Below are 21,218 nucleotides of genomic sequence, written 5' to 3' on the forward strand. Positions count from 1 at the left end.
TTTATAATTCAATAGAATGGACTATGTTAGGAAGATAGGTTTGTGAGAAAAATAATTGAACCAAGTTATAGAGTTATCGCACCTAGTGGTGTACTTTTGATGTGTTATGAAGTTGAAATCCTAAAAGACCCATTGATTGGATAATCTGGATTTAATGTATGTCAGCTATGTCTGGATGAAGAACTTATATGATTCTATGATCGGGTAACATTTATGAATGTGGATGCTTCATTTATATGCTTTATAGATACAGAACTCTAGATGATCCTAGAATAGGATAAATTTGAGAGGAGGTATGTCATTATTGAATTTGTAGGACTTTACTATAAATATAGAATTATGATGTATGGTTAAGTTTATGTGAATTGGGATGAAATTGCTTATGTGAAATTGCTTGATAAAAGATATATTTAATCTGTGCAGATGAAAATTGTATGCAAGTGATGATGTGTATTGTTTTTCCTTTGAATTATATTATATGTGGATATTTGAAAGTACTAATGTGTAAATTGAGATGCGTAGGAAATTTACCATGTGACCATGGAAAATTATGGAGAACCAAACCTAGACTTATGTATGTTCGTAAGCCAGGGGTTGTCTATTTGGAGAGACAACACCCCATTTGTGTTGTATTTTATTCTTAACAGTATATGCTACATGTGTGTTAAGTATTATTTAAATTAAATGTGTGAAACCCACAAGAGACGATTTCATGTTTTAATTTTGTAAAAGTGTTTTATTGGTGTCATTTGACACATGTGTGGATTTAAGTTTAATTGTTTTATTTTTTGTCTCTTGGTGGGAAAGTGGCCAACTATAGTTTGTTTTAATTAATTTAACGTGATGTCATAAATACCTTTGGAAAAGAAGCCTTGGAGAGGTCAACATATGTTTGACCCGAAAATAAACTTCATAGGGGTTTAAAATGGGTTAAATGAACACCTAAGGGTAGTTTAATAAGGTTTCCTAAAGCCCATAAGGTATACCTAGGGGTTAGGGGTAATTTTAGGCAAGTTTCTACTTTTTAGAGACCTTTTTGATGCTTTAAAAATTGGCTTTTTTGAGTTGTGCGAAAATTGAAAATTAGAAGTTTAAATCTAATTGAGATTTTTCCTTTTTGAATGAGAGTCTTTTTCCCATTCTGCTTTACTTTCCTTTTTGGTTTTTAGAAACTTGTGAGAACTCAGAGAATGAGCTTCTTAAGCAAGAATTGGAAAATTTGAGGGTAATCACCCACTCTCCATTTTTGGAGACAAGAGAATTTTGTAAAGAAAAGATAGAACATTGGTTTGAGAATTTTAGCTAAGGTTAGAAAGAGAAGAACCGTGGAATTGGGCTGCTCATCCTCAACAAAACTAACCTACCTTTGGGCAGATTAAGGTTGGTCGTATTCATCATATAATGGATTTCTTATTGCATGTGTTTGTAAGTAATGTTTGTGAAAAAGATTTGTTTCCATGCATGTTCATTTGGAAATTTATTGGTATTTTTGCTTTATAATTTGTATGTGTGTTTGGGAGTAATCAAGATCTCCTACTCTTGGGAGAGAGGAGGATCTTGTGGGTGGTAGAAGTGACAACCCTCGAGTGAGAGACTCTCGTTATGAGAGCGATCACAAGGGAATTTATGTGACCCTTGCTGCATGGCTTGTTTATGCATTGGGGGTCATAAGGAGGAAAATAAGGCATGAATGCCTTGGGGGGCATAAGGAATAAAGGGCTGATTTTGTTATACTTGATGTATTTTGTTTGCCATGAGGTGGCTATTTGTTTTGCCATACTTGCAGTCTCCTCAGGGTACTTGGTCCACTACCACCCTTGAAAAGATATCACCAATGTGTGGTGCTGTATAGCCCGGGTTTGGGAGTGTGTTTTGAGTTTGTGAGTATTCTATCTTCTGTGTTGCATGCTTGTTACCTGTGTAGGGCTTGGTTCTCCGAGCTCAGGGGTGGCTACTAGTTAGCCTAGGCTGGGAGGTGAGCACTCCATGGTCATAGCATTGATTTATCTCCAGGTAGTTGAAAAATAAAAGTTGCTGGATTAATTGTTTGTAGAAAAAGATTTGGAAATGGAGTAATTGATATTATAAGTGCAGAAATGTAAAAGGAAACTATATGTTGTACCATTTAGAAAAGAAGATGTAGCTAATTTATCTGAAGTCCTCATAAAATAGGAATGAGGGTCTAGTTTGGGTATTTCACCCTCTTGTAATAATGTCTATATTGTATTTTGAAGATGCCTTAAAACAATGCATTGTTTCTGTTAATTTAATATTGCATAAATGAAAGGATTTTGTTGAGTATCAATTTACATCATTATTAAAAAAAAAATTTATGCTTTGCATGCATGTTTATTTTGAAAAAAAAAAAAAAATTAGACTATTTTCTATGCAAATCTCTAAGTTTTAAATTAACTAATAAAACACTTGCTACTAAAATTACTGAATTACACAATTTATATAAATATTGTTTAAATTATCGAATACTTTAATTTACTTAATTACAAAGAATAAAATCTAATGTTTAAATGGGTTGCTGTTTATTTCATTAAAATTTGTCTTTTGGATGGTTGTTGTATACTCAGACATTATTTAATGCAGAAATAATTCCTATAGTTAATCAAATTTAATGGAAATGAATAAATTCAAAAAGAATATAGTTCTAAGTATATCTAATGCTGTTAACTTCTTAATTTTTTTTCAGAAAGAAAACCTATATTCAGTTAGTCTATTTATTCCCTTTAGAAACTCAGAAATTAATGAGATTTCCAAAACATAAGCATATAAATAAATATATATGTATCTGATTATATATTTATTTATAAGTTTTAGTTTAAATACATATCAACACGTTTAACTTATTGAAGTATATATATATAAATCAAACTATAAATACACATGCATATATATATATTATTTTAATTATAAAAAAAAATAATAAACAAAAAAAAAAGAAAAAGGGTTTGAGGGGCGGCCTGGGATCGTCGCCACTGTGGGATTCCACGGTGAGCGGCGCCCGGGGACGTCGCCACTGTGGTTTCCACAGTGAGCGGCGCCCGGGGACGTCGCCACTGTGGTTTCCACAGTGAGCTGCACTCGGGGAAGTCATTACTGTGGTTTCCACAGTGAGCGGCACTCGGGGACGTCACCACTGTGGACTCCACAGTGAGCGGCACCCGAGGGCGTCGCCACTGTGGTTTCCACAATGACGACACTCGGGTTCACCGCCACAGTGGTACCCCTGAGATGCCGCCGCCGACCTGTTAACCCTCGGTCTCTTCCTCCCCACTCAGTTGTTCGGCCGCCACCATTTTTAGTCGCTTGGCATTTTTAGTTGCTTGGACCTGCATCAAATAAAATTTTTGAAACCCTAACCCAGTTTGGGTTAGGGTATTCGAAAGGATATAATAACAATAAAGAATGAAAGAAAATAAATAATGGGGCCATTTATAATGATTTAAAAAAAAAAGATTAGGGTTTCTATATTTTTTTAATATACAGGGTAAGTGATATGGAATTGTTTAATATAAAAAAAAAAAATATGTTTTTCTTTTATATGTGACTATATATGTGTTATGGATGAAGGAAATAAAAATATATATATATATATGTGGTTATTAAAAAGAATGTATAAATTGGCCATAATATGATGGTCTATTTAAAAGGTTCATATTTATATAAATTGTTAAATAAGCCGGTAAATATAATGAAGAAGGGCAAAATGTAGATTAAATATTTTTAATAATCTAAATATGCCCTTAATATTTAGGTGGGAATATATATATTTAAAAAAAAAGATGTTTAAAATTTGAATTACTTAGGAAGTTAAATCTCCTAAGGAGTTTTAGGTCAAATTCAGTACGTCGATTATAGCTGAGAGGAAATACTTTCAGACCAACAAAAGTATAAGTTCTGGAGATTTAATCTTATAAAATGATGTTCGTTATGGGTTTAATTGACCCTTTTAGTCAATTAGTATACACTACATTTTAATTAGGTAAAATAAAATATAGACATCTTTTAAACTAGGTGCTTGGACTAATTTAACTAGTTCCTAAAATCAATCGAAGGGCTCCAGTTGGGAATTAATTAGATCTTCGACAACTATTTAGAGAGTGATTAATTAAATCAATCTTTTGACTAAATTTGAGGTGATAATAAAATTAACCCTTTTAGCACACCGCAGTTAAATTAAATTAATAAGAAAGGGTGTATTAACAGGATGTTGGGAGCTTGATATTCATTAAATAATTGATGTCGAACCAAGTAAATTTATTAAAGATTATTTAGTAGAAAAGAATCTATTTACGTATTAATGAGATGCAACTGAGAAGAAAGGGACTTTCGAGAGAATTTAATAGCTCCCTCATGAAACTTATTTGCTCCACTTGATAATAGAAATTATCATAATTGTCATGTTAGTATTTCATACCAATTAAGATTTCATTTAGAACAACTTGTTAAGTTGTCACAACTATTTAAAGCGAATGAATGCATGTAATTATGTGTGTTAAAAAAAAAAATTGTCGGTTGTGTTTTGCCCTAAATTTTGGGCATGACAGAGGTGTCATCCTAGGTGGCATCCAATCAACCCTATCGACCAATCAGGTCCTACCACGTGGCAAGGCGTTAGGGCATAATCAGAGCAAAAATGAAAGTTAAATGCATGTTAATTATATAGTTCAAACTATATTAATAATTCAAAAATTGAAATGATTGTGCACATGTGAAGAATTAATTTGCTCAAGGCTCAATTTTTGTCCAAAATATGAAGTATTATATATTGCTGGAAAGCTCTCGGAGTGAGGAATCCGATTGGATAGTTAATTTTAACAAATATGAGATATTTAGAGAGTAGTTTCCATGGGAAAGAAAAAGGTAAATAATTTCAGTTAGAGAAAATAGACACTTGGCAATTTCGATTGCAGATCTAATCTTTCCCTCCTCTTCTTATTCTCAATTCTTCTCAGTTGTAAGGGTTCCAGAAATTTGGAAAAATGCTCCAGATTTGATGGCTTCCATTTCTGAGTTCTCTTCAATATTGTATAGGGTAGGGTTTTTCTCTTGAGTAATAGAGTTCTTTTCTTTTTGTAGATGTTTTGCTGCAGGTTCTTGTGTATGTAAGGCATGCATAACTTCACACAGAATTCGTCTCTGGATGTATTTCTTATTATTACAAATTGAAGTCCTTGAGGGGGTTTGAAGTTTTTCAATTTCAAGGAGGTTGTAGTGACTGTTGCAGGTATTCTTCAAGGAGGAATTTAAATTTTGTAATACATCATAGATAATGGGATATACATTTTTGTAGATCTGATGGTTTTGTGAATGAGCTGGGTAATGCATTTTTGTAAGGCATTAATGCAGGGATATGAATAATGAAGATGGGTTTGTAGTATATGATATCTGTTGCCCTTAGATAAGGATGTTCTTAGAGCAATATATTTTAAAAGATAAATCTATTTCCCTTTATGTTTAGGGGTTTGTGTTCCATTCTTTCCAAGTTCTCTTTCATCTTATTGTTTGTATAGATCTAGCCAATCTGCAGTGTTTTCTAACCTGTTGAGCTTGTGAAATGATCTATCTGCTTATATTTGATGCACTTGTGTGTTTGTAATTGTTATATTCAAAGCATCAAAGGGTGTCCCCCCCTAGGTCTAGTAGAACTTGAAGTGCAGGAGGATCAATTAGGGTCCTATGTTATATTGTCCAAGCCTTGATGTGTTTTGTAGACTAAAATTGGCCATTTCATAGAAGGATTGTAGGTGTTCTTGGGTTATCACTTTTGGTGAACAACAGAACACAATGGAGGTCTAGTAAGATTTGGAGATGATAAAGCTTGCTTGATCAAAGGAAAAGGGACTATATCTTTTGATGGTAAGAACAATATTGATAATGTTTACTATGTTGAAGGTTTGAAGCACAATCTTTTGAGTGTTGGTCAATTAGTTGAAAAAGGATTTCAGTTACAATTCAAGAATGGTAAATGCAAAATCATGAATAGAACTAGTTTGGAAATTGCAATCGATAATCAGACAAGAGGTAATATGTTTCATTTGAATAACTATGAGAAATCATGCTTGATTGCACATATTGATGAAAGTTGGTTATGGCATAAGAGACCATGTCATGTAAATTTTAATTGCATTGTGAAAATCAGTACAACTAAAACAGTAAGGGACTTACCTAAGATTGTTAAACCTCAGAATCTAATATGTAAGGAATGTAAAATTAGAAAACAAGTTAGAACATATTTTAAGAGTATTCTAGAGAAATCCAATAATGTTCTTGACTTAATTGACACTGATTTATGTGGTCCAGCAAGAACTAGAAGTTTACAAGGAGATAGATATTTTATGCTAATTGTATACACCTAAAAATGATCTAAAGATAATTAATTAAATAAGAAATTATTTAATTAATCTCCCTCCCCAATTTAATTGATTTCACTAAGCAATTTGATTAAATTTCCCTTTTCATCTACTTATTAATAAATCTAAGGATTTATTAAATAGGTTCATTTCATTTCACCCCTAATTAATTAATTCAAATTAATTAATTCCCTCCACCAAAATCATTTCTTCTAAATCTCCTAATTAATTAAAACAAATCATTTATGAGTTGTTGAGATTAATTAGTCATTTTCCTAATATTTGAATTTCTAAATTCAAATTCTCCTAACTTCTACCACTCCTAAACCTAACCCATTCTACCTACCACCTTGTCCCCTTTCATCTAGCATCTTCTAGAACCTTTGTGACACTTGTCACTAAGTGTTCCCTTTAATCCAACTCCCTTTGCCAACTTCCTCCAATTTAACCATGGATATCTTCAGATTAATCTCAACTGTTGATTCATGCCAACTCACCCCTAGCCTTGGGAAATCCTATAAATATACCTCATTTTGGAGCAATAAGGGTCCCAATTTGATTTCATCATTTGCATTGTTATTATAGGCATCTAGCTTATAGTTTATCATTTCTTAGCAATGTTATCATGCTCATTTTAGTTTAATTGCATCTTCATTCCTAGTTCATTTTCTAGATCAATCATGAATTCATATAGCTTAATCATCCTATTCTTGCTAGATCATGCATTTTCAACATTCAAATCGTCCATCTAAGTGTAGTCAATTCACTGGAATTTGCATACGAAGATCTAAGAGCAAAATCCATACTCGCATTTACTAGGAGGCAATAAGTCGATTAGCTATGGTTTTGTGTTTCATTGATTATATCTTCTAACCATTGCTTGTAATGATTTATTGAGTGCATTGTGGTTGCAGGTACAGGTACACTTCACAGAGCATGACATTTTGGCACCCACCGTGGGGCCGAAATCATCATTTTCAGCCTCCCAAGCTTCCTAAAACTTCATCTCTGCTGGATCAGAATCAGATTGTCATACGAGTTGCCTTTCTGGCTCATACAAACTTCCTTTTAGTATCAGACAACACCTCAACTTGACTCATATGAGGTATAATCCTGACTCATATGAAATTTTAGACTACAAATTATTTACTCGTACTAGGCTGATCCTGTGTCATACAAGTTGATTTTCACACTTGTAATAGAGCTAATTTTGTGTCGTATGAATTTTTGGCTGTTAAATCTTATCTCGTATGAGTCAAGTTTGGTCCCTATGCGAAATCTAATCATTTGTCATTCTGTCTGATAAATCATTTCGTATGAGTTTCTGCATCAGTGAATTTTTTTTGAAAAATAAGTACAAATTAAAAAATTTGAAATTTGTCTATACGTCGGTAATTTGCGTTTTTGAAGGCTTTCTGGTCATTTTTGAAAGCCATGCCCTTCGAAAATTGCATCTAGAACTCTTGGAGACCTTTCCAATGAGGTAAATGGCTTGTAATTTCAAGTCCCAAGCAGAAATTTATGCCTATTTGAAGTTAAAATAAAAATTTCATATAATTTTTCTGAAAATTTCATAGTTTGGATCACTAATGCTAATCTTGTTATGTCTATCAGATGTTTGCAGCCTAACTCCTCTCTTGCAGATTCACTTGTCCAAGATATGCTTGTCAAAGACAAATTCAAAACACAATCAATGACTACTAATGGATCTATTTTGCAGGTTGCCTAAGGGTTCAACAAAAAATTTGTGTATTCTTTAAGATTTTTAGGCACATTTCAATTTGGGCTTAAAGAAATGAACTATCATGCCTTATGTGTCTTTGATGATAGGTGAGTATGCTCTCACCTTTCTTAGGTGATCAGAAAGCTAGACTCATCTTTTTGCTTTCATTAGTGCATCTCTTTAGCAGGCCTGCCCTCCCGAGGAGTTATTAACTCTTAGCCATTAAGGCCGGTGAGAGGGGAATGACCTAAGTGGGAATGGCTAACGCCAAGTAATCCAACCCACTATAAAATAAATGTGTTTTTGATAAAAATCAAAGCAACAAAAGTGCTCATGAATAACTCTCCTCCGTACCTTCGAGTATATCAAACCTTGGTTTTCAAGGCTGGGAGACCTCTTAATTGAGTTTATACCTCGACGCACTGAACGGATCCCTTACTAGTGCCAGTTAAAGTAGAAGCTACTCGATTCACCTCCGAAAGGGTGATAATCTTTGTGCAAGAGAGATAGTAACTCTCCCAAGACACTTGCCATATCGTGCCCCCATTAGCATCTGGAGTTGGATAATATGGCGTTGAGAATCCATTGCGTGAGACTCAGCGGTTGTATTCTGATTAGCTATTGGGTGTGTACCTAAGTTAGCAAGCAAAGGTTTTCATTCTCAACCAACTTCCTTAGGGTTTAGCTTGATTGAGAGTCATGTATCACATCATGTGTTTGTTGTGTATTCATCCCTAAAATTGAAAAATCAGACACTTAAAACTAGAAAACCAAAGCAAAATATCAAAATTCAATGATCAAAAACTCAAACAAACAAAAACTTGTTATCTCTGTCAGATTACCCATCGTATGAGTCAGAAGTCTCTATCATATTTTGTTATCCTTTATCATGAGTCAAGAGTCTCTGTCGTATTGCTGGATCTTCTATCGTATGAGTCAAGGTTCTATGTCGTACGAAAAACTGATGTTCACTTGAAGTCACTAGTCTGTCGTTCTATTTTGTATCTCTTGTCATCCTAAGCTAAATTTTATGTCGTACGAAAATCTACATCTGTCAGTTCAAATGTGTATCTTACATGTCTGGTTTCAGCTTTGTCATTTCTGCTTGATCAATTTGTAGTAAGCATAAACACCTGTTATCTATCAATCTATGCTTAAATTGTCTACTTGGTTTGCTTGGTCAAGTTATCACTCGTCAAAATCAAACTTTAGAAAATATACACCTCAAGATTTTCAAGTACTTACCCCCAACAAGTTCAAGATCTAAACATCTCAAAGTGCATTATCACCCTCTTTGGTAAACTGATCACTCAAACATAGTTTCTCATCAGGATCAATCATCCTTTATCACGAAACTAAAACATTTGGTCAGGATAATCTCATCCCACATCGTAGGATATATCATTCCTACTGGACTTGGTTCTTATCAATCATCATCATTGCACTCCTAAACAGAAGATCGGAAAACTTGCAAACTTTTTTACATTTGAATCCTCTTTTAGTGTCATATCACTGTATCGCCTTGAAATTGACAATTGCTTACTTACCCAAAACAACCTTTTGGACAATCAAATCCTAAACAAAATAACACATGTTTATGCCCATTCTAACTAGAGCTCAGAGATGAAAGATCGCAAAGATGGAAATCAAAACATTGGAAACAAACATAACCATGGACCATGAAAATGAAGTACAAGTCAAAGGAGAAATAATAGAACAAAACATCAGAGACATCAAGAAAGATCCCCAATTCGACAAATTTATGCAAAGATTATTGGAGGAAGAAAAAGAAAAATACTTTCTAATGCTAGCCAAATCTAGTGCTACACTTCCCCAAGATTTTATATGTGAATAAATTGACACAAAAGAAAAGTGACCCTCCTCAAAATAATGAACAATACGAGGACATCTTTGGTCTCCACATGAATGAAACATCAATTCCCAATACCATTAGGACCAATGAAGAAACTGACATACCTAGAAGAGATGAGGTAGAAATCTTGAATAATGTTCAATTCAATGAGGATACAAGAAGAGCTAGAGATGAAACAACAAGAGATCCCAATTCTCCTAGGATGCAAAATCATGGTCATGGAAGAACAAATCATGTCGATAATCCTATCATGACTCTTACACAACAATTGCAAGCAATGCAAACACAAATCCAAGAGATGCAAAGAGGAAATGTTAGACGATATTCACTTCAAGAAATATGTCCTTATCCTTTTGACAGAAATCTAAACATGATGCCATTTCCAATAGGTTTTGAAACTCTGAGATATGAAAAATATGATGGAAGCTCTGATCCTCAAGATCATATAAGAGAATTTTGTACCATGAGTATGGAGTTTGCACATGAAGATACCTACTTAATGAGACTAGTTCCGAAAAGCTTAACGGGACTAGCTATGGAGTGGTTTTCTAAACTTGCACCCGGAATAAGATCATTTTCAGAGTTGGTGGATAAGTTCATTTCGCAATATTCCTACAATATACAACATGAAGTGACCATGCTAGACCTCTATAACACTAAACAAAAAAGTGGAGAACCCTTCATGACATTCTTACAATGATGGAGATACCTAGCATCACGGTATCCTCGCACATTGCCAGAGTATGAAAAAATGGATATATTCATTGACAACTTAAATGATCAAATGAGTTATTACTTAAAAATGAAAGGAAATCAAAGCTTTGGAAAAATTGTTGATAATGGAATCAAAATGGAGGAAGCTATGATAAAGAAAGGTGAGTTGAAAATATACAAAGAAGGAGTCCATCCCCCTAACAACAACAATAACAACAATCACAATGACAAGCCAAAGTTTTGGAATAGAAATCGAAATGTTGTCAATGATTGAATAGTAGATAACAACAATGTGAAACCAAAGCAACTAGTTTTCTATTTATCTACTCACTCAGCAGCAGCACAAGAAAACAACAATCACCAAAGAGCAACTATCAAAACTTTCTTTCGAAGATAATTCACAAACATTGGTGAACCCTTGGGATCAGCACTAAAGACACTTCTCACAAACAAATTGATCACTTTACCAGAAGAAAGGAATTACGAACCTCAAATCAAACCACCATGGTGGAATGATAATCAGTACTGCAATTTCCATCGAAACAAAGGACTTCTCACTGATAATTGTCAAAAGTTAAAACATGTCATACAAGACTTAATTGATAATGGTGTAATAACTGTGGATGGACATACAATGAATGAATCTCATACTGCCTTTAAAACTCTGCTTCCAAACTATGAGAAAGGTGAGTCATCAACAACAAACAATGGTAAGGATAAAGCAAAGGTAAACTACACACATACATATGACAATGTGGTGAATGTGATTGTAGTTAAAGAAAAACAAAATCAAGAACATGCTCAGGTTATCACAAGAAGCAAAGCCAAAGTTGTTTTGTTGGGTCCTACAATAAACACATCATCCACTACAACAAAACAATACAATCTAGTGGAACAATTGCAGAAAACACCTGCCCAAATATCAATTTTGGAACTTTTAAAACTTTCACCTGCACACAAGGAGATTCTTGAATGAGCATTAGTAGATACAACCATATCCAAAGATCTTGATATTGATCAATTTCAAACCATGGTGGGACACCTCACAACCCCTCATTGCTTATCATTTACTAATGAAGATGGCATGTCCTTACAACACCCTCATAATGCTCCTTTACATATTGAAGTCCTTATTCACAAAACATGGGTCAAACGTGTTCTAATAGATGGTGGAGCTGGCCTAAATATTTGCTCATTGAGTCTTGTTTGTGCCTTGGGATATTTAGAAGATGCAGTTGATGTCCGAAAAAGAATCACTATAAAAGCCTATGATCAAGAAGAATGTTCCTCCAAGGGAATTGTGATACTACCAATTAGAGTGGGACCTCTACAAAAAGACATAGCATGCCAAGTTCTAGACTTGGACCTATCATATAATGTGCTCCTAGGGAGACCATGGATACATGAATTGCAAGCTATCCCATCAACCTATCATCAATGTGTAAAATTTCCCTACAAAGGACAAGAAATCACAATCTCTGTAGATGCAAATCCATTCCAATATTGTAGTAATCTAAAAATGGCTTAGGAAGTAATTGTTCCTCATAACAGGGAAGCAACATCTTCACACATACAATCCAAGGAAAAATCATTTGCCTCTATTCTATCAAGTATGGAAAAAAAAATGCAGTTAAGAGATCGAGGGAATGGGGAATACTCAATAGCACAATTACCACTTTATCCTAAATCCTTGGGAAAACCATCAAGTTCTAAACAACAATCAACTATGAAACATCTTCCGATATTTGATGGAGCATTTATTAGGGCTAGAACCTTATCAGAGGAGATAGAAGACAAAGATGTACTACAATTGCTATACAAAGATGAAGAAGTTCAACAAAAGGTCAACAATGTCAGAATTCCTATAGAAAAATATGGAAAAGGATTCAACATTCTTCGAAAGATGGCATACACTGGAACAGGACCTATAGGAAAAAGAAAAGAAGGTATCTTAGAACTTATTAAGTCTCATACTCAGTAGAAAACTGACAAAATAGGATTAGGGTATGGACAAGTCAATCTACCAGAAAACACATCTCTTAGTCCACAACAAGAGGAATATAAAAATATACAAGAACAACTTGCAATTGAAAAGGAAGCAAAATTGGCTAAGTAGCAAGAACAAACAAACCTAAAATGGAAAAAGAAGCAAGTTTCAAATTAGCAAGAGAAACAAACTAAAAACATCTCTCAAGCAGCCTTAAATCTCAATCAAAACAAACATGAAGCTAATATTACTTCAGGAGAGCTCATAGAAAATTTGACAAAACTCAATCTCAGTCCTGAGGAGATTGAATATGAAAGAAGGAAAATCATAGCCATAAAAGTGGAAGCAATGCTATATGAACAAATCTATAGATTGCAAGCTGCAAGTGATACAAACTCTAATGAATGGGAATGGGATTCCTATCACTCTGAAGAATCAGCTGAAGAAAAATGCTTTGAAGGAGATATAGAAGTCGTTATAGTTCACACGTATGCAGGACAAACGTCAGGAACTATTTCAGTTGAATTAGAATCACATTTGGCTAACTTGGACTTAACCGAGGACAATCGAGAACTGCTTACGCAAGATCATTCTAATGAGAGTATCATTCTAGACATTGAAATACATATTGAAAACTTTGATACCTCCATCATGACCCTTGAAACCCTTGAAACATACCAACCTGAAGATCCCTTACCTCTAATCCACCCTGAGCTTATTGATTGGGAAAATGAAGGACATACCGCCATTGATACCTTTCCAAACGACCATGCCATATCCTTATATCTTAATGCAATCAAACCTATAATAACCTTCACCAGGGATTCTGCTAATGTATCTTTGAGTCAAGTGGGTGCCCAATCTCCTAGTCACAAAAATCAAAATAAAGAAAATAACATTAGGTCTAATGCTGAAAACCATTTATTGGCAACACTAGATCGAGAAAAAGTAAAAACAAAGGACGCATCCAATGGTGAAAACCTCCTTGAGGCACCGAAAGATGGGAGATTTGACACTTTACCTGAGCACTATCAAGAAAGGTCATCCATTCTGATTGAACCAACAGAGGCGGTTAACATTGGCACAACAAAGTAACCAAAGATTCTTCATCCAGCAACTTCTCTATCATAAAAAGAAATGTAGCAGTATATAGAATTTTTTAGATGATGGCAAATCAATTTTGCTTGGTCATATGTAGACATGCTAGGGTTAGATCCAAAACTTATTATGCATCACTTGAATGTTAATCCAAGAGATAAACCAGTCAAACAGAAGTTAAGGAAAATGCATCCGCATATTGCTCTTCTAGTCAAAGCAGAACTAAAGAAATTACTAGATGTTGGATTCATCAGACCTATAGCATATCCTCAATGGGTATCTAACATTGTTCCTATTTCAAAGCCAAATAAAAGCATCAGAATATGCACGGACTTTAGAGATCTTAATAATGCATGTCCAAAGGATGACTTTCCTTTGCCTAACATTGACATCATTATGGATTTAACTGCTGGACACTCCATGTTTTCTCTAATGGATGGTTTCTCTGGATACAATTAGATCAAAATCACACCTGAAGATCAAGAAAAGATAGCTTTTACATGCCCATGGGGTACTTTCTGCTAGAACATCATGCCTTTTTCATTAAAGAATGCAGGTGCTACATATCAAAGAGCTATGACAACTATATTTCATGACATGATGCATACATTCATGGAAGATTATGTGGATGACATATTAGCTAAATCATACAACAAAGAAGAACATATAGAGATACTAGAAAAGATCTTTGACGGGTTAGAACAATACAAGGTAAGGCTAAACCCTAAGAAATGTGCCTTTGGTGTTACTTCAGGAAAGCTATTGGGATACATTGTTTCAGCAAGAGGAATCGAAGTAGATCTAGCTAAGGTAAAAGAAATCATGGAAATGGCATCTCCCAAGAATATCAGTCAACTAAGATCACTACAAGGAAGACTCCAGTCAATCAAGAGATTTGTGGCTCAATTAGCAGATAAATGTCAACCATTCACTCACCTATTGCATAAACATGTTAATTTCAAGTGGGACCATCAATGTGAAGAAGCATTCAACAAGATCAAGGAGTATATCATGCAACCACCTGTTCTAATGCCACCAATTCCAAGAAAACCATTATTACTCTATGTATCAACTACTGAAGCATCATTAGGAGTTTTGCTTGCACAAGAGGATAATGAAGGAAAAGAATGAGCCATCTATTACATCAGCAAAACACTAGTGGGATATGAGGTTAACTATTCATCAACAGAAAAAGCATGCTTGGCAGTAGTTTTTGCTTCCCAAAAACTATGACACTATTTACTATCTCACTCCATCAAGTTGATAGCTAAAATCGATCCTCTAAAGTATTTTCTCAGCAAAGCCACATTGACGAGATGACTAGCAAAATGGATCATGATTCTAATTGAGTTTGAAATCAAATATGTTGACAAAAAATCTATCAAGGGACAAGTCATCGCAGATCAACTAGTAGAGACACGAATTCAAGATAAGCATCCTCTACAAATTGAATTTCCTGATGTTAATATCTTAACAGTTACAACAAAAACATGGCAGCTATACTTTGATGGATCATATACACAACACAGATCAGGAGCAGGAATTCTTTTCATCACACCACAAGGGCATACAATCCCAAAAGCATACAAACTAAGCTTTTTGTGCACAAACAATATAGCAGAGTATGAAGCATTGGTAACAGGTATCAAAATGGCTATAGAATGGAACATCAAACAACTTCAAGTCTTTGGAGACTCCCAGCTTGTCATTAATCAAATCAATGATGACTATCAAACAAAAGATGAAAAACTCATGCCTTACAAAAAGATGGTGGATGATTTCAAGAAGTACTTTGTAGAAATAAATTTTGAATAGATCCCCAAAAATGACAACAAAGTAGTTGATGCCATGGCTACACTTGCTTCTCTATTGTAGACATAGGAAAATCAAGAGCGTTATGAATTCCTGGTTGAAGAGTTGTTTCATCCCGCTTATAATTGTCCTGATTCCCAAACCATTTGTCAACTTATTGGACATGATTCCTCCCGCTATGGTTAAACTTACACATACCTAAAAGATAATGTTTTACCTCTTGACTTATCGAAAAATCAAAAGAGAAATTTTATTCGCCAATCCTCCCATTATACTCTCGTTGTAGATACCCTATATAAACGAGGTCTAGACAGTACTCTCTTAAGATGTCTTGAATGAGAAGAATCTGAGAAGGCCTTACATGAAGTCCATAACGACATTTGTGGCACTCATTCAAGTGGTCTTACCCTTTCGAAAAAACTCATACGCTTGGGCTACTATTGGCCGACTATGGAACGGGATTCTTTTAAAATAGCAAGAACATGCAAACAATGTCAAATCCATGGGAACTTGATTCATGCACCAGCAAAAGAACTACATGCTTTAGCAACATCTTGGCCTTTTTGTCAATGGGGACTTGATCTAGTAGGAAAGATAAATCCTTCATCATCTAATGAACACAAATTCATCCTGGTAGCTACTGAATATTTTACAAAATGGGTTGAAGCGGTGCCTCTCATCAATATCACAGGAAAACAAATTGCTGCATTTATCTTGAACTATATCATCTGTCGCTATGGAATACCAATGACCATTATCACTGATAATGGGCGACCATTAAAGAATCAAGATGTACAAGAGCTATGTGAGAAGTTCAAAATCCAGCATAGATTCTCCACACCATATTATCCATAGGGAAATGGGCAGGCAGAAGCATCTAACAAAACTATCCTGAAAATTCTTAAAAAGACAGTGAATGATGCTAGGAAAGATTAGCATATTCAACTAAATCATGCTTTATGAGCCTACTGCATCAGTATCCACACACCGACAGGTACCACACCTTTCTCTCTTGTATATGGATCAGAAGCCATATTACAAATCGAAGTAGAGATACCTTCTCTGTGTGTATCACTAAAAGGATTCATCCCAGATGAAGAACAAAGAGTATCTAGACTGCAAGAGTTAGAACTAATCCATGAATGAAGACAAAATGCCTTTGATCATATAAAGGTATATCAGGAAAGAATGTGTCGGAGCTATAATCATAAGTTTAAACCAAGAATCTTTCAAGTGGGAGAACTAGTGCTAAAAGAAAATCCACGCAACCAGGCAGATCGAGAAAAGAAAGGTAAATTTGAACCAAACTGGTTAGGTCCATTTGTGGTCACAATAGTATTTGGATCAGGAGCATATCAACTATCAACACAGGATGGAGACCAACTCGAGGAACCTATCAATAGCATGCACCTGAAGAGGTTCTATGTCTAAAAAAAAAAAAAAAAAAAAAAAACAGTGAAAAATCAGAAAAAATAAAAAAAACAATGAAAAATCAGAAAAAATAAAAAAACAGTGAAAAATCAGAAAAAATAAAGAAAAAACAGTGAAAAAATAGAAAAAAAAAAAAATCAGAAAAAGTGCAATAAAAACAGATGGTGAAAACCTGGCAAATAAGTCCTATCTGTCGGCTAGCTCTTCCATCTATTAGTTCATGCATTTTTCCATTAGCGCTAATCATCATGAAGCCTTTATACATATGCAAGCATCCCAGGTGGCTTCTTACCATGGTTTGGATCATTGGATATATCATAACAACTTTGTTTCTAGGCTTGGGGCAAAATTCTACACCTAGCTGGGGGCAAAACTTTTGATCATTTTGAGCTTAATCAAACAAGTAGACTAAACAGTTAGACAAATCTTATCAAGTGAAAACTGAGACACATCCAACATTGAACACAAGATTAGACTATCAACTATCAAGCTATCACAAAGTCAATCTAAGCACATAACACACTTTTCAGTGGATAATATCTTTTTGAATGATTGATTGTAACATGATTGTTCAACTTTTCTATATTGCTTTTCACTATCATGATTTCTGAGTGACTCCGGGATGTCATTGACTAGAGGAACAAGGAAGAAACATGATATCTTTTGTCTGCTGTCTAAAAATTAATCATTAATATGCGCAAATTTGTCTCGGGACATGATCATCAGAATATCATTGAAGACATTTCCAATTTGCGTATTGAAATGATTAATACTGCCTGTTTTATGCAAACAATGCTCAGGTCATCTTGGTTCAATTATACCTCGATGCTTGTGTTAACTTGCTATATCAAAATCCAGGAAAGAAGTGCTCAAGTCATCATGGTTTAATTATACCATCGATGTTTGCACTCACTTCCCACATTTCAAAAGCTCAATGATGAAAAAAACGCAAAATAATCCAGTGACTGGTCCGGTCATAGCTTTGCATTCCATTGCATTTCATTTGCATTTTAGCCTGCATTTCATTCTTGCATGGGATCCAACCAAGTTTCTTTTATCCAAGGTTAAATCTTTCGCAGGAATCATCAAAGTATCATCACAGGTGTATACATAATCAGAATAACTCATATCTCTCATGATATTATCGACCTAGAAAAAATCTTATGCTATCTCCCTCAAATGCATCAACATCAGCATATCCAAAAAAATTTGCAACTGATATCAACAAACTATTAGTTCTTTATCTAATCAATCTTGCTAAATGAAATCAATCAATCAAACCTAATCAACTCATGTCTTATACAGGATGAATCCTTCCTGAAGCTAGACGTGATCATCAATGTCTTATACAGGATGAATCCTTCCTGCAACCAGACATTATGATCATCCATGTCTTATATAGGATGAATCCTTCCTAAAACCAGACTGAATCAAATCAATCAAGATTTTTCAATCTTACAGATCTAGGCAATCAAGCTAATCAAAGAACTCGCACTTTCATCAAACAAAAGTTGTAGAAATCAAATCAAATCTATCGGGATATCAATCTTGCAAAAACTCCAAAGATCAATTATCTCAATTGATCTCCTGAGGGGGCATCATTATATCAGAATTTAGTAATCAAGAGCTGGGGCATCCTATCAAATCAATACCATCATGAAAATGAGATTATTCTTTGAATCAATGTGTCATCACACCTCACTTCAAAGAGGGGCAAAATGTATAAACCTAAAAATGGTCTGAAGATAATTAATTAAATAAGCAATTATTTAATTAATCTCCCTCCCCAATTTAATTGAATTCACTAAGCAATTTGATTAAATTCCCCTTTTCATCTACTTATTAATAAATCTAAGGATTTATTAAATATGTTCATTTCATTTCACCCCTAATTAATTAATTCAAATTAATTAATTCCCTTCACTAAAATCATTTCTTCTAAATCTCCTAATTAATTAAAACAAATCATTTATGAGTTGTTGAGATTAATTAGTCATTTTCCTAATATTTGAATTTCTAAATTCAAATTCTCCTAACTTCTACCACTCCTAAACCTAACCACTCCTAAACCTAACCCATTCTACCTACCACCTTGTCCCCTTTCATCCAACATCTTCTAGAACCTTTGTGACACTTGTCACTAAGTGTTCCCTTTAATCCAACTCCCTTTGCCAACTTCTTCCAATTTAACCATTGATATCTTCAGATTAATCTCAACCGTTGATTCATGCCAACTCACCCCTAGCCTTGGGAAATCCTATAAATATACCTCATTTTGGAGCAATAAGGGTCCCAATTTGATTTCATCATTTGCATTGTTATTATAGGCATCTAGCTTATAGTTTATCATTTCTTAGCAATGTTATCATGCTCATTTTAGTTTAATTGCATCTTCATTCCTAGTTCATTTTCTAGATCAATCATGAATTCATATAGCTTAATCATGCTATTCTTGCTAGATCATGCATTTTCAGCATTCAAATCCTCCATCTAAGTGTATTCAAGTCATTGGAATTTGCATACTAAGATCTGAGAGCAAAATCCATACTCGCATTTACTAGGAGGCAATAAGTCGATTAGCTATGGTTTTGTGTTTCATTGATTATATCTTCTAACCATTGCTTGTAATGATTTATTGAGTGCATTGTGGTTGTAGGTACAGGTACACTTCACAGAGCACAACACTAATCATTGATGACTATTCTAGAATGTGTTGGGTTACTTTTCTCAGGGAGAAATGAGAAGCTTTTGGGAAATTCAAGCTATTCAAGGTGATGGTAGAGAATGAGACCAGTAAGAAAATCAAATGTTTGAGATCAAATCAAGGAGGTGAACTCACATCTAAGGAATTTAATACAATCCTGTGAAGTGAATGGGATCAGAAGACAATTATTAGCACCTCGGACACCCCAACAGAATGGAGTTGTGCAAAGAAAGAACATAACTATTTTGGGTGCAGCTAGAAGCATGATATCAGAAGCCAATATACCTCATGTATATTGGAGAGAAACAGTGAATACAACAGTTTACACATTCAACAGAGTTCACATCAAAGGTGAAACCGATAAGAACCCTCATGAACTATGGTTTGGTAATACTCCTACTCTTAAATATTTTAGAATATTTGGAAGTAAATGCTACATTAGAAGAGATGAGTATATTGGCAAATTTGATCCTAGAAGTGACGAAAGAATATTTATTGGTTATTCATCTAAGAGCAAGGCATATAGATGTTTTAAATAGAGATTGTAGAAAATTGTTGAAAGTACAAATTTGAAGGTTGATGAATAGTTTAGAAGGTCCATGGACTTTGAACCGACAATAGAGATTATATCAAATGAGCCTACAATGAGTACACCAATACAAAATGTTGATCCAGTCACACCAGCATCATCAGAGGATTCAATAGTGACTGAGGAACAACAACAAGTAAAAACACCTCAGTATGTAAGATTGAGTCACTCTAAAAATTAGATAATTGGGAACAAGGATCAAGGCATTATGACTAAAGGAAGACTGGCAAATGAAGAGGTATGTCTTATTTCTCAAATTGAACCAGCATCATTTAATGAGGCATGTGAAGATAAACACTAGATTAAATCTATGGAAGATGAATTGGAACAAATTGAAAAGAATAACACATGGACATTAGTTCCCCGGCCTAAAGACAAAAATATAATTGGAACTAAATGGGCATTCAGAAATAAATTTAATGAAGATGGTAACGTAATCAGAAATAAAGAAAGATTAGTGCATAAGGGATATTCACAAAAAGAAGGAGTTGATTATAATGAAACCTTTGCACCCGTAGCTAGAATTGAGGCAGTCAGATTATTCTTAGCTTTTGCAGCACACAAGAACTATAAAGTATATCAAATGGATGTTAAATGTGCATTTCTGAATGGTGATCTTGAAGAATAAGTTTACATTGAGCAACTTGATGGATTTTCTTTGATAGATGACAAAGATATGGTTTGCAGGCTAAGGAAAGCTTTGTATGGACTAAAGAAAGCTCCCAGAGCTTGGTATGCTAGATTGGACAAATGTCTTTTGAATATTGGTTTTACTAAAGGTAATGATGACAACACTCTATATTACAAAGTGACTAATGATGACATCTTGGTTGTTGAAGTTTTTGTTGATGATATAATCTTTGGAGGAGAAGATGGATTGTGTAATGACTTTTTTTAAAAGATGCAGGAAGAATTTCAAATC

The sequence above is a fragment of the Cryptomeria japonica genome, chromosome 5 (genome assembly GCF_030272615.1).
Source record: "Cryptomeria japonica chromosome 5, Sugi_1.0, whole genome shotgun sequence".
NCBI classification, from domain to species: Eukaryota; Viridiplantae; Streptophyta; class Pinopsida; order Cupressales; family Cupressaceae; genus Cryptomeria; species Cryptomeria japonica.